This window comes from Larus michahellis, chromosome 3 (assembly GCF_964199755.1).
Source record: "Larus michahellis chromosome 3, bLarMic1.1, whole genome shotgun sequence".
Lineage (NCBI taxonomy): Eukaryota > Metazoa > Chordata > Aves > Charadriiformes > Laridae > Larus > Larus michahellis.
Genome location: NC_133898.1, coordinates 25,714,312 through 25,727,414, shown reverse-complemented (window position 1 = coordinate 25,727,414; position 13,103 = coordinate 25,714,312). Strand labels below are relative to the sequence as shown.

Here is a 13,103-nt window from a genome sequence, read left to right as displayed (position 1 = left end):
ACCTAATCTGCCACAAAGCAGGCTGGCTGCTCAGGATGGAATGAATGGTAGTAGTTTTAGCTATTATTAATATATACTTATGCAGTTCCTGAAGAGTAAACAGAGATATGACCTACAGAGTTGCAGCTGTATCAGCTGTGAGAACAATTATAGTTCAGAAAAGAATAAACCTTTTTTTTTCATTCCAGGGAGGGAGTGTGTCCCTTGGCATACAGGATTATATGGTCACAGGTTTTGAGGACGGCAAGTCCAGATTTCTGCTGAAGTATCGGCCATGCTTGCCTGCCTCAGGGCTGCAGCTATTTAGGAGTTACCTGTGCTTTGGTGAGTAAGGAGGTATGTCTTTCTGCTTTAGCTTATTAAACCAATCTACAGTTTAGGCTATCGTTTGCTTCTTATGTGGTGCAAAATAATGCATGCCGCAAAGTTAACTTCTAAAGTCATTGATTTGCTTTTTTAAACCACTGCCATTTTTAGCATCTATTATCAACGTTCTTAGTAATGGCGTGTTAAGTCTTCACTGTGACGCGTTATGTCCGAGCAAGGTGATCTCTTTGTTAGGCATTTTGATAGAGTCACAAGCAAAGAAGATTCTAGTACTTTTATCTCAGGAAACGAATACGATCACCTACTCCAAACTCAAATACATATGGATAGATTTTTCTTATATTTTTTTCAAGTTGAGGCTAGATGGGGAAGAAATAGAGGAGAGAATATCAGAGGGAATAGGGCAAGTTTCACAATTCAAATATATGAAGCTTAACTATATTGGTATTAGGAAAAATATTAGGAAAACATTGTAGAAAGTTAAAGAAAGCGGTACTGGTTTTTCAGCTAAGTCTCACTGTTCAAAAGTTCACCTGGACATCTAGAGAATTTGACCAGCTAGAAATATGCCTGAAGGCCCCAAAATTTCATCCCCTTTCTTCCGAAAGGAGACAGCAATTGAAAGAGAGGAAGAGCTTCTGCAGTCTTCCAATGGGCCTTTCCTGGAGAAATGGTCTCGCTCAGGTCTTTAGGACAGTTACAAGGTACTACTTTCTGCACGAGTGAGGCCAAAGTGGTTATCTCAAAAATCTGAATGTGATTTTAATTATAGCTTTTATTATTGGAACAGCTGTAACCAAGATTGTAACAGTCAATTATATATGGAGCTTTATTGGCAAAGGGTGCTTAATATTAAACAATCATTGCTAACCGTGAACATACCTGATATAATAACGAACTTTATTTGGAAGATCAGCGTGAGATAAAGGAGTTAAATTTAGCTGTACAGCCTGTAACAATAACAGGAGGGGATATCGTGAATTCATTTTATTTGGAAACAGAAAACTCTGAATGTTGTTAGATTATCTTTTTGAGAGCATAAAGTAAATGTTTGGTAACCAGAGATTTGTATTGCTGGAGAGAATCACTTTCACTAAAGCTACAGTAACCAAATGTTTAAATGTGCAGGGCTGAACTGTCAAAGCATGTAACAACATCTTTAAATAAAATGGAAGCGGCAAGAGCTGCCTTTATCAGTGTCCTCTTCTGACAACTGCTTACGGTTCAATTCTGTTCCTGTTGAAGTCAGTGGAGAATCTCCTGGTAACCTGCAGTGATTCATGGCACGGACCTTACCAGGGAAAAAAGGACAGGTCCCAAAGCACCAAGAAAGGTGCGCTGCTGTCCCACAGCACGGGAGTTGTTTACACCCCGCAGAGCGATATTGCCGACCTGCAGCATTCAGAATTGTGGCTCGAGCCCCTTCCAAGAGCCACGTCGAAGACAAAAGCCTTATACCCCCCCAGGAGATGTTTTTTCAGTCTTCCAGTTCTAAGTCACTGGTCATCTTTGGCAGTTTTAATACCTAGGTTTTCAGCTTAACCAAAGGCTCAGAAAACCACTTATGCTATTTTTAGGTTTTTTTAATTAAAGCTGACAATCTGCGATAACCAACGGTAGGCTCAAATCAGAAAGGCTCATGTGGCAAAATCTGCCCTAACCCCACAGCCATGAAGCACTGAGAAAGTAAATGTGGGCTGGGCCATATTCATGGTACAGACGGGTTTTTTTGTTGTTTTTTTTTATTTTATTTTATTTTAACTTTATATTTGTGTCTGGCTGTGTGGGCTCTTTGGCCGAAAGTGTATTCCTGGTGCAAGCAAGGAGGCAGGATGGCAAGCGCCCATGGGATGCGGGGACGAGGCAGGCTGCCCTGGGCATCCCCGGGACCCCCTGAGGTGGGTTTTACCCACACCCATTGCCCAGACCCCACTTCCACGCTGGCAGGAGGACAAGCCATGTCTCCTCTTTTCAGTCTCATTTGTTAAATTCTCAGAGGCCGAACTGGGAGCCAGCATTTTGAATTCGTATTTGGGCTTGGGTCTTTCTCTTCAATCCCACTCTCCCTCTGATTGCCACTGTTGGGACCCGATGGACCAATATTCTGCAAACAGACGGTGTCTTCATCAGCATGTATACTGAAATACTCCAACCAGAGCTCCCTCCTGCTTCTCGGTTTCCAAAATGCAGCTCAAATCCTTAATTGGGTAACCTGAACTTCTCTGTAATCTACATATCAGTGTGTGTGGATCTAATGGACATGTCAGTGCTATGTACAGTAACACTTTTAAGTCATATAATGGCCCTGCTCACGAGAAGAATAAACACACCGTGCAATTTAACTGCAAACCGGGGGGATACAAAGGAGAATGGTCGCTGAAAGGTTATCTACAATGTAAAAGCAGTTATTTTCCTTTTGCAGATTTTGGGGGCGATCTGCAGCAGCAGTATTCACCTTAATTTTGAGAACTGATGGTCTAATCATGTCATCTGAATGGTGGGGGGAGAAGAAAGGAAATGGAGAGAATTTCTTCTTGCAAGCGCTTTTCAGCTTTTAAGAGGCTTTTGTGTCGCCTGTGCAAGCCCACAATTGGATATTGCGGAGTAGAGTACTTTTATGCAGAGAAAAGTATTAGGAAAAAACCCCAAAGGTGTGAAATATAACAAAAGGCAGTATTTGGAATTGCAGTGTTAGGAGACACAGCTGAAGTCAATGGGAGTTTGATCCATGAAAGCACAGCAGGAACGCGCCATATATAGGAAAGCACAATCTGTCAAAATTAAGTGTGTAGTTTATGGTATGCTTTTTGTTTGAAATAACATATTACCTCCTATTTATAGTAAAGCAGACTAAACAGTTCTATATGTCTGCATTTAAGGTTTTCAGACAGAGAGTAAGGGCACCTTTTACCTGGAAATTGTAGAGTCAGAGCTCAAAATTGTTAGCAGTGATATAAATGAATACCTGTGATTTTACAGGCATATAAATCTCAAGCTTCTGCTTACATAGCCCCGTGCTGTCTGCAGTATTGGCTGGATCTGAAGATCACTGCTGGAGGACTACTAGGAAACAAATGAACTCGCAATGCATAGCATCTTAAAGGAAACTATAAATGGGATAGGTCAAGGACTAGGCATGTAAGCGACAGGAAAAAAATCTTCCTTTTAGTTTATACAACTCCTGCTTCCATGTCTGTGCAGATTCCTAATAAGGAATAGTAACTTTTTGAGGCACTAGGCCTGTACATATTTCCTGACCTTATAATTCTCACAGTTCTAGACATTCCAAGGTAGGGGGTCATTCAGACAGAGTTGTAATTTCTTGTGCATATTTATTTCCAAAGTATCTTTTGCATAGTTTCCCAGTGAAATCATGTGCTGGGGCTGGGGAATGCTAAATAGGTTATTTTTCAAGCTTGCATATAAAGGGCCTGTCAAAGTGGACTGTTTTGGACTTATCAAGTAAAAGTGCTGGAGCCAAACCATGATGTTTGTAGCTTGTCCTTCCCAACCCTGTTACAAGCTGGGCTCCCAACCTTCCGACAGGAGGTGATGCAAGAAGGTTAAGGAGCTCTGGTTTTGTTATCGGTTAGGATTTTAACGATGATAAAAGTCTTGAAAGCGTATGTTGGCTCAAGAGGAATGTGACCTGAGCCTTCCCCAAAAAACTACATTTTTTTAACCCTTCGGCTTTAGATTTGTGCTCCTTTTTCTTCCCATTCCGTGAATAAACACAGGACAAATTTTAGGGGGAAAAAGGCTGTAGAAGCCCAGCCTCTCTGTAAATAACCTTAACTGGCTGTGAAAGCACGTTTTGAATTTGTTTCCCAGTCCTTCGCGACACGTACTTTTTTTTGAAGCAATTACATTTATCTGATCAAAGACATTAAGAATTTCGAATATTCATTTCTCAAAATCCATCGGCCAAGCAGCAGCTAGAAGTTATCTGCTGTCTGGAAGAGGTTTACGTGAAGTATTTGTCTGGCCATTTTCAAAACCAAAAAAATCTGTGCTAAAAAGCCTGTAGGTAATGTATTCATCAAGGAGAAGCCAAACTTGAGAGGAAAGAGTTTGCCCTCAATGCTGCGTATGTCCTGCTCAAAGCAGCAGTGAGGAAGGTTAGTCAGACCTCAGCTTTTATCAAGATACGTCTAACTAATCTAAATTGAAATGTGGGCACTTTCTTTCTGAACTCCAAAAGCATGCCATGCATTTGGGACTGAGGTTTTCAAGCTCTTGTTGAAAAGTCAGTGTAGACTTTCTGCTTGCAAAAATTCCTGTGCAAAAAATCTAAGCTTTTTCTAAGCAGTTGAAAAGAATGGCAAGGGGAAGATCCCGTGGAAATTGGGAGTGTTTTCACAGATTGCTGGTGACAGTAAGTATCGTTTTATAAAACACCAGTTAGGCTGCATATGACATATGGAGACAATTTCTGCCTCAGCTATATTTACCTTTCCCTTTGATCTAATGGGAACAGCTCATGTATATTGAGGCAGAGCTTGGTCTACAGTATCCTGTTTGGTTTGCGTATTGGGAGATGTTTGGACCAGCTAAGTTGACACGTGCCGTTGTAACTGGGAGGGCAAGATTGTGCAATGAGCCTGATTTAGTCATGTGGAGGGACAGTTACGGGGTGATATGAGTGAAATGCATTAAGTGCTGCCTTCTTCCTTTATCATTAGAGAATCATTGAAATGTAAGACTGGAAGGAAACTCCATAGGCCATATATTCTGTTCTCCTGCTGGAAGGCAGGATCAATTATACAGCCATCCCTGGCAGCCATTTAAGTAAAATATTACTGGAATAAAGAGATATTCTTTATATTTAGAAGGAGGGAATACTGCCAGCACAGTTAGTTAGTTACCTTCTGGAAAAAAAAGAAGAAGAAAAAAAAAACATAAAAGAGAAGTTATTCCAGCTCTCTAAGAGTTATCATTCAAATTAGTTTGATGATTTGCTTGGGATCATTGGAGAAGCCTGACTAGAAGATATAAGTGGAATGTAAGACAGGATATGTGGAAGTGAAAAATAAGGAGGTATGATCACAGAAAGGCAAGGGAACAGGTTGAACAGGTTTCCAGTTGAGGTGGTGACTCCAAAGGCCATAGTATATTTAGGCAACATCTGAATGAGCATGTGGAATTCAAAAATACAAAGAGCTGTGGGTTGTATTTTTGAGCTTTGAATTACCTGGTGTCTCTTTCAAAGGTTAGAAGTGAGATTTTACATGGCTTGCCCCCCTTAATTAGTAGTGGAGATTTGTGTGTGTACGTGTGTTTGCTTACACAGCACTGGCTTTACTTCTCCTGAACCAAAAAGGCAGAATAATTTTGAGATTTGTTCAAAAATAAGTTATAAATTTCTTAAAGTAATGCAGGAAAGAGAGAGGAACAAACGACATTGCACCTCAGCTCCACGTGGATCCTGCTTGCCTCTGCTGCAGTCCTATCGCTGCAAGGCTCCCTGCCTGATTGTTGCAAGTTGTTTTTCTAAAGCCAGAGCATTTCATTGGACTTTCGACAGGGCTGCAGTTTGCTCTGCTCTACACTTAAGTGTAAACAGTACAATTATTTGCCGAGTGTTATCGGTCATTTATTTTATCAATCTAATATTCTTATATTATGCATCTTAATACCACTATTAACTGGTTTGGGTCATTTCTTATTTGTATACCAGAAAACTGCTCTCAATGTTATTACTTATTGGTCATAATCAATTAGGGAAGTTTTTAGACTATGGCAGTCTTATATAAATACACTGGCAAAGTTCACCTCCTATGATTTCTGACAATTAAATTGTTCTGTCACTTTGGGACCTTCATTAATCTCAACTTGTCATCCTTGTTTATGCAGGTTATAATGGCCTGTGTGTGTAAGTGAAATGAGATGCTAAAAGCCCTTGGCTGTTTAACTCTTTGATGAAAGTCAAGCAGGAATATGCAGTTGAAGGGAAAAGTTGATTCTTTTTTTCATCCCCCAAAATAGCACCGTGGAAATTATTGCACTGTTTAATGACCAGCTATGAAATAAGCCAAGGAAAAGTTTTACAGAGGGGTGAAGAAAACTGAGTCGACGGTACTGTTATCACAGTCCTTTGTGTTTCTGCATGAGTGCACGTAGAAATAAAGATGTGGCAACGTAGATTACTTTCTCTTCCAGAAAAGTGCTATGAAGACACCGTGTTCCAGCAGAGGAATCTAAAGGCCAGAGCTTTTCAGATAACTTTGCAGGATTCCTGTAACTCAGGTGAAGGACATGGCTAAAGTCTCTCGAAACTTTGAGTTGGGAGTGTTACTAGTAGGCCCTTTAGTTTGGGTAATTCTGGCAGACTGATTACTCGGGACCACTGCAGGCACACTTCTGAGGACTTTGAGAAGTGAAAGTCCCTTTACAGAATTGAATTCAGTATTTAGGTTGCTGGGGGAGTTTATAATTTTCTTCTTTATTAAATTAATCTCCTAGAATTCGAAGACTTGCTTTCTAATGTCTCCAAATGCCCTTTTCTCTATCTTTTAAGGTCTTAAAAGGCTTTCTAGAGTGGTCACTCTACAGCACCAGCACCGTTACTTGTATCAGCCTTAGGCAGAGCTCCTCACTGGTCCTTCCTCTTGGAGTGACTTCTCACTTTCCAGGCCGTGGAACTACCATCAGCTCCTCACCTGGCACTACGCACCAAAGACGCAGGTACCTTTTATTCCATTCAGTTTGTCAAACCTAGTGTTTCCTCTTTGGCAAGTGCCTGCTGCAGTTGAAACCCAGCCTAACAGATAGTTGTTCTCGTGTGCAACTGGAAATGAGGGGCCAGGTCAAAACACGCAGTGCACTGTCCCATGGTGGCAAAGCTGGAGATGGAGCGCAGGTGTCCTGACCTGCTCAGAGCCTCCATCCACATGCAGCTGGCCAAGGTTAAATAGGAATAGCCTTAGAGTTATCCATCTCAAATCTAAAAGGAGTGTAATTATATGCTATTCTCTGCACCCTGAGAAACATACGAGTGACATCCTCTCTCTGAGCACTAATTATCATAATTCTTAGGCCAGAGAGAGATCCAGAACACTGCACAAATTATCACCCAATATCTTTAATAAATGTGGATGGCAAGTTACTTGCAAAGGTGCTGGTTAATAATCTGGAACACATATTCCCAGACCTAATTCATTTCAGTCAGGTGGGATTTATTGGGAATTAGACTGTCATGCAGTAGTATGATACAACTCTTCAGTACAGTAAGTTCATACAGAAGCAAAGGAGAAAGCTGGTGCACCTCATGGTGATGTAAGGGACTTCAACCATACAGAGACAGACTATTTCTGACTCTCCTAAATATTCTCCTATGGACAACTCTGACACTATACAGCAAAAGCCAGTGGCACCAGTCAATCCATTATAAAAAAGCCAATGCCAGTGGTTAATGCCCAGACTTCCTAAGTTACAGAAAGGAGAAATGGCAGAGTTGCTCTCCCATTTTTACGTGATCCAGAGTTCACATAATAACTGCTTTTCTTTTTTCTTTTATGAGGTTAATTTATAAAGAAAACCAAATCCCATGTGCCTCAAGGATGCCCATTTTGGTTGTGGCTGCCTTTCATTATTGCCTAGAGAGGAAACAAAGTGATGGGCTCCCACCAAAGATGCCTCAGTGTGTGTACCTAAAGTTCAGTAGGATAAATGCAAGTCTTGGAGGCAAACTGCCAGATGTTATTTGTCGAAGCTGCCTCTAGGCTGCTCTGAAGCATACCAACACATGTGTCAGGGCAGAATGAGAGTCAGGGCAACTTTCCAATTTTTCTTGCTCCCAGAGCCTCGCCAGGGGAAGCTGAGTTTAGGAGCAGAGAAACAAAGACCATGCAAATGGGAGATTGGTATATTTGAGGTTCTAATGCTGAGGCAATTATAAAGCATTGTATATGTAATTTCACCTTACATTTTGAACAGAAAACAATATACCTGTCTTTCTAGATACCGCAGCATGTGGTGAGGTGCATAAATCAGATGCAAATGCTAGTGCTTGCTCCTGAAGCTGTGGGGCCAGCATTACTGCTTCTGCTCTGACAATGCCAGCTGATCATATACTTTGGGAATGAGGTAAAGCTTTAATGGGCCTTTTGAAATAGACTTTTTAAAAGCCACACTGGATTCTACTCAAGAGCACGCTAAGAAAATCTTGAGTTTAGCCAGTTCATTTCCACTCACTGCCTTCATACATACATATAAAATAAACAGACCGAAGCATTTGTAGTATTGTTTGCAAAAATAAGTGATTCATCCTACAAAGGAGAAAAACACTTGCCCAAATAAACATTACATAGTGGTGAAACACTGTTCTTGAAGTATCAACCCCACGAAGATGCTATTGCTTATATTCTTCTTACATTATCATCTTTCCATGAACAGGCAGTTTACTTAGACTGATGTCTACGGGGAAAGTCTATTTTTAGCATGTGTTTGTACATTGGCCAGTATAGCCAGATGCTGATGTCTAATGCGTGCCTATTGAAAGTGAAAAGACAGAACTGAACATAGTTTAAGAAAGGAACTCTCAAAAAAGTTTACTATACAATGCAAAGGGAGGATATTTAGTTCCTAACCTCCATTTCTTCACAATAAGATGTAGCATTAAAGAGATTACGTCGGTGTATTCCTTTTTTTTTTTTTACGCGCTCTTGCAGCTTTACCTTAGTAACATTCTCCATCTTAATGTTGGCATCAGACACTTTTGGTACTATGTAAATTCCATTTAGTACACAATTATGCACAGCCGCAAGGTTAAGGTTGCATAAATAAATTCTCATCAGTTTTGCACGTGAACCCTGAAATGAGTACACCTCAAGATCTGTAAAGTGATTAATTGTACCAGGACCGCTTAACTGGGGTGGGATTCTGCTCTGAGCTCTTCCACTTCCAGGATGTGGTCTCTCGTGTCTGCAGGATGTCGTGTCATCTTATAGATGTATCCCTATAGATCTATGTATCAGGTATATCAGAAAACAATTAGCACCCCTTAGAAGTGGTGGCAGAGAGTGGAGCGCAGCAATGGTGCTCTCAGGAAGGGCAGTGGGGTCAGCTGAAGATGGGCAGTGGAGGCTTTCACTCAATTCACAGTTCTTTATGAGACTCAGAGAATCACTGGAGGAGATTCCTTTTAAAACCTTGTTGAACGTGGTGTTCAAAATTGTATTTGTACGAACAAGGGCTTTGACGAAAAATGGAATTTTTTGTTTATGAAGAAGCAGTTTTCAAATTTTCATTAAAAAGAGGAAACTAGCACTTTCAAGTGAAAATTCCCAAGTTTTTTATGAATTTCTGGGGCATTTTGAAGATTAACTTGAAGAAAATAAGGATAAAATATAACTCACAAGTCATTTATTTCTCGATTACAGCCATCTAATATCCTCAGTGTGTATGAGTCAGTTCAGTTTACCAATACCAATTAAACCAAATGTGGCTTTAAAATCTCACAGTATATTTAAATGAAGTGAAAATATTTTCATTTTTTAAATGAGCAGTATCACATAATTAATTAGTTACAAGTTTTTCATAATCACTGAAATACAGGGGCATAAAGAGGCCAGCTAATACGGATGTAAAAACCTGTTTGTGTGTGTGTATGTGGGCACCCACACATCTACATCTACACAGCACACACTTTTGTATCCCCGCACGTGAAAACACACGCACGTATATATACACACACACACACGCATAAAATCACTGATTAAACTACTGGTGGCTACCTCTCCAGGCAAATAAGGCTCATAAATTGACACATTTTGCTTAATCTGTATGTAAAGCATGTTACACATTGCTGTTATAATGCAGACATCTTAAGTTTAAATGAGACGAAAACAAACATAAAATTAGCACTTTAGGGAACCCCCTGCCACTCAATTTGTGTTGGGTTTAACACCTTCTTATTTTATATATCCTTCTACATAAACAGTTTTATATCAGCCCTTGATATGGTGCCTTCAAAGAATTAAATGTTGAGCTGTTTAAAAGCACTAATTAGCAGCTTTAATACAAAGGGGAGCATAGTTATTAGTAAAATCTTGTAAACCTAGAATACCCTTCGGGCCCAGTCATTTGTGTGTGAAATAACTCAATAAAAATATTATATTGTTAATCACAAAAACCTTCAAGGGAAATGCTAAATCTGGGAAGAAATATAAACTCTACCTTTCCAAACAAAGGAGGAAAAGTGACCGTCCACATTAAAGCAAAGCCATAAAATCCCAAGAAGAATATATTCATTGATAAAATGCGGCTTGTTTCCTTGTAAGGGTTTGCGCAATCTGTAACTTTATGCACGTACAACAACAAACATACATAAATGGTGTTTAGTTTGAACACAGCTAGCCACATATTTATTAAATTAGCACTTCATTCCTTTCAATAACCTGCAACAATGGCAAGGCTTTTTCAAAAGGTAGCTTTTGGTAGTGGTATGATAGTATTTAAATCTATACAGTTCTTTGTGTACAATGCAAATTATATCTGCATATATGTATGTGTGTACCGTTAGAGATGTTTAGAAAGGCATTGGGATCGATGAATTTTCTTTCTAGAAAATTGTATACGTACGCTTAATTTTGTTTGATAAATTTAAATTTATGCCTGACAGTGCTGAGGTCTGCTTCTTTCGGTACATCACATATGTTTTATGTTAATAGTTAGTATTTATGAGGCAGGTAAATAATTATATTCTTAAACGTTTAAAAATTACACTAATTCCAACATTATTAAGGAGGTAGTGTTTCTAATTTATACAATGTGGTATAGCTGAGTGGCACTACATAACAGAAGAAACATGCTTAAGTATGGAGAAAATCATTTGGCCGACTACTACTGCTTAAAAATAAAATGCTAAGAATCTCAGAATTTACAGATGCTAAAAAAAGACATAAGACATTGCTTTTACAGTTTATGAGTGATTTCATGAGATACAAGTGAAGACTTTCACTTTAAAAAACTAACTTTCTGCTAGTGTTTCAGTGAAAGGAGTTTGAACAGTACTTTTAATTTTAAATTTCAGAGGAAAAATTCTGAGGAACATTACCCCTCTGAAATTATTATTATATAAGTTCTATATGCCGTCATGCAGAATCGTTGTTTTCATCTGGTATCAGCCTTCTCCTCACCTTTCCTGGGGAAAAGATTGGGGGAAAAAAAGCTGGGCAGGCATATTTTAACGAGTGTCATCATAATGATCATTTGCTGGTCTTAGCGCTAGTGGATTTTTATTTTTTTTAAAAGGAAAAATAAATAAGGATAGTTTCTAATATTTGCGGACAATTTTAAGTCGAAATTTCTCCATAATGAGCAATATCTATCCTTTCCGGCTACAGGCTACTATAAGAAACATATTTATTCAAAGCCCCAGTATATTTGCTGTGAATATATTTTTAATGTATTTCTCTAACATGAAAGAGCTGGCCAGAGCTTAAACATTTTTTTTTTTTTGGTATGTCATGCTTTGCTTTTTATGGTGTTTTATGTTACAACCTAATTAGTATCTTACAGTGCCCTTACATGTACTTAGGGAGTAGGGTTTCACTAAATACACTGAACGTTTTATTTTGGGGGACCTCCGTGACACACTCTAAGCAGTTTTAAGCAGGCTAAGAATATGTTTCCAGTCAATCAAGCCTCTAGAGATAGGTTCTCCACCTCTGGCTAATGCACTGCTATAAAACCTTCACCGTTTCTGACTGTGCGATACAGTCTGTTATTAAACCCCTAACCGTGCACAGCCACGGGATTCGGGAGGGCGGGGGGAGGAGAGGGAGACAATTATTTCCAGGACTTCATAAAGCCTACTTTAACAAATTACATGAAGATTAACTAATAGCAGCCTCAGCGCTGGATGGCTGGCCAAATTAGGTATGACTTATCAAACCAGTGCTTCCTCGGCTGCCTTCGCCGAGGAGGTCTTTGCCGGCAGCTGATTCGATAGATGATGATGAACCAGGTCTGATGTTTGGTCTGCACCGCAACAATAGCCAAAGGCAGGCAGCGGTGCTTTCAGCTCCTCTGAAAAGGGGTTTGGAAAGCCAGCCAGGTCTCGAAGTGTCGGCAGTTTTCCTGCTTGAGGATTAAATGTGCCTGCACAAAGCCGGCGTATCCCACAAATCAAAAGCAGCGTGTGAGGAGAAGGGGCAAGCCATGGCAAGCGCGGTCTGGAGCGGCGTGATGGATTAGGGAGAGGGCCTTGTGAATGCTCCCTGTTCTGAAGGGGAGATGATCCGTCAATCTCAACAGGGCAGACCTGTCAGAGTACAGCACACCAGGGTCCCCGCCATCCTCTTCGGTTTTTTATCTGTCCTGTGGAGGGCACCAGCATTCAATGGCAGTCGCCACCCCGGGCATTCGATAAGAAGCTGAGGAGAGGTGTTTGGGAAAGGGAACTGTCTTTTGCCCTTTCTGCAAAAAGGCTGTGTTATCTTCCAGCTTTGGAGAGAAGGGAGAGGCCAGGCCAGGATGTTTTGGAAAGGCTAAGACCCCTCTAGCCTTGCAGTAATAAAATGCAAGATAAATTCATCTTGTCTGAAACATCCTGAGACGCAAACAGGGCAAGCTTGGTCCAGCACCATGCAGGTAGAGCACTTGCTGGGGTAGGAGGGCTTCCCAGGAGAAATCTAGGCTTAAAGAGAGTTTATGTTTAACCATGAGGGGATCACCCTGCTCTCCCTACAAAGACCTTTCATTTCCATCTGGAATGAGTATACGATAACCTAGTCAGACCAGCCTCTCAGTCACCAATCAAAACACTGACTCCT

The 13,103-nt window shown here is 40.3% G+C and overlaps 1 long non-coding RNA gene across 5 annotated transcripts in view; it reads left to right on the top strand.

Moving 5' to 3' along the window:
• Positions 1 to 13,103, top strand: part of LOC141740474 (uncharacterized) — a 73,903-nt gene that overhangs the window by 24,938 nt on the left and 35,862 nt on the right. For 4 of the 5 annotated variants that reach the window (XR_012586056.1, XR_012586053.1, XR_012586054.1 and 1 more), the window contains 3 exons: positions 189 to 324; positions 6,487 to 6,573; positions 6,845 to 7,011. This is a non-coding gene — a long non-coding RNA (uncharacterized LOC141740474). The remainder of the gene's footprint in view (positions 1 to 188; positions 325 to 6,486; positions 6,574 to 6,844; positions 7,012 to 13,103) is intronic. The other variant, XR_012586055.1, reaches the window with a different exon arrangement.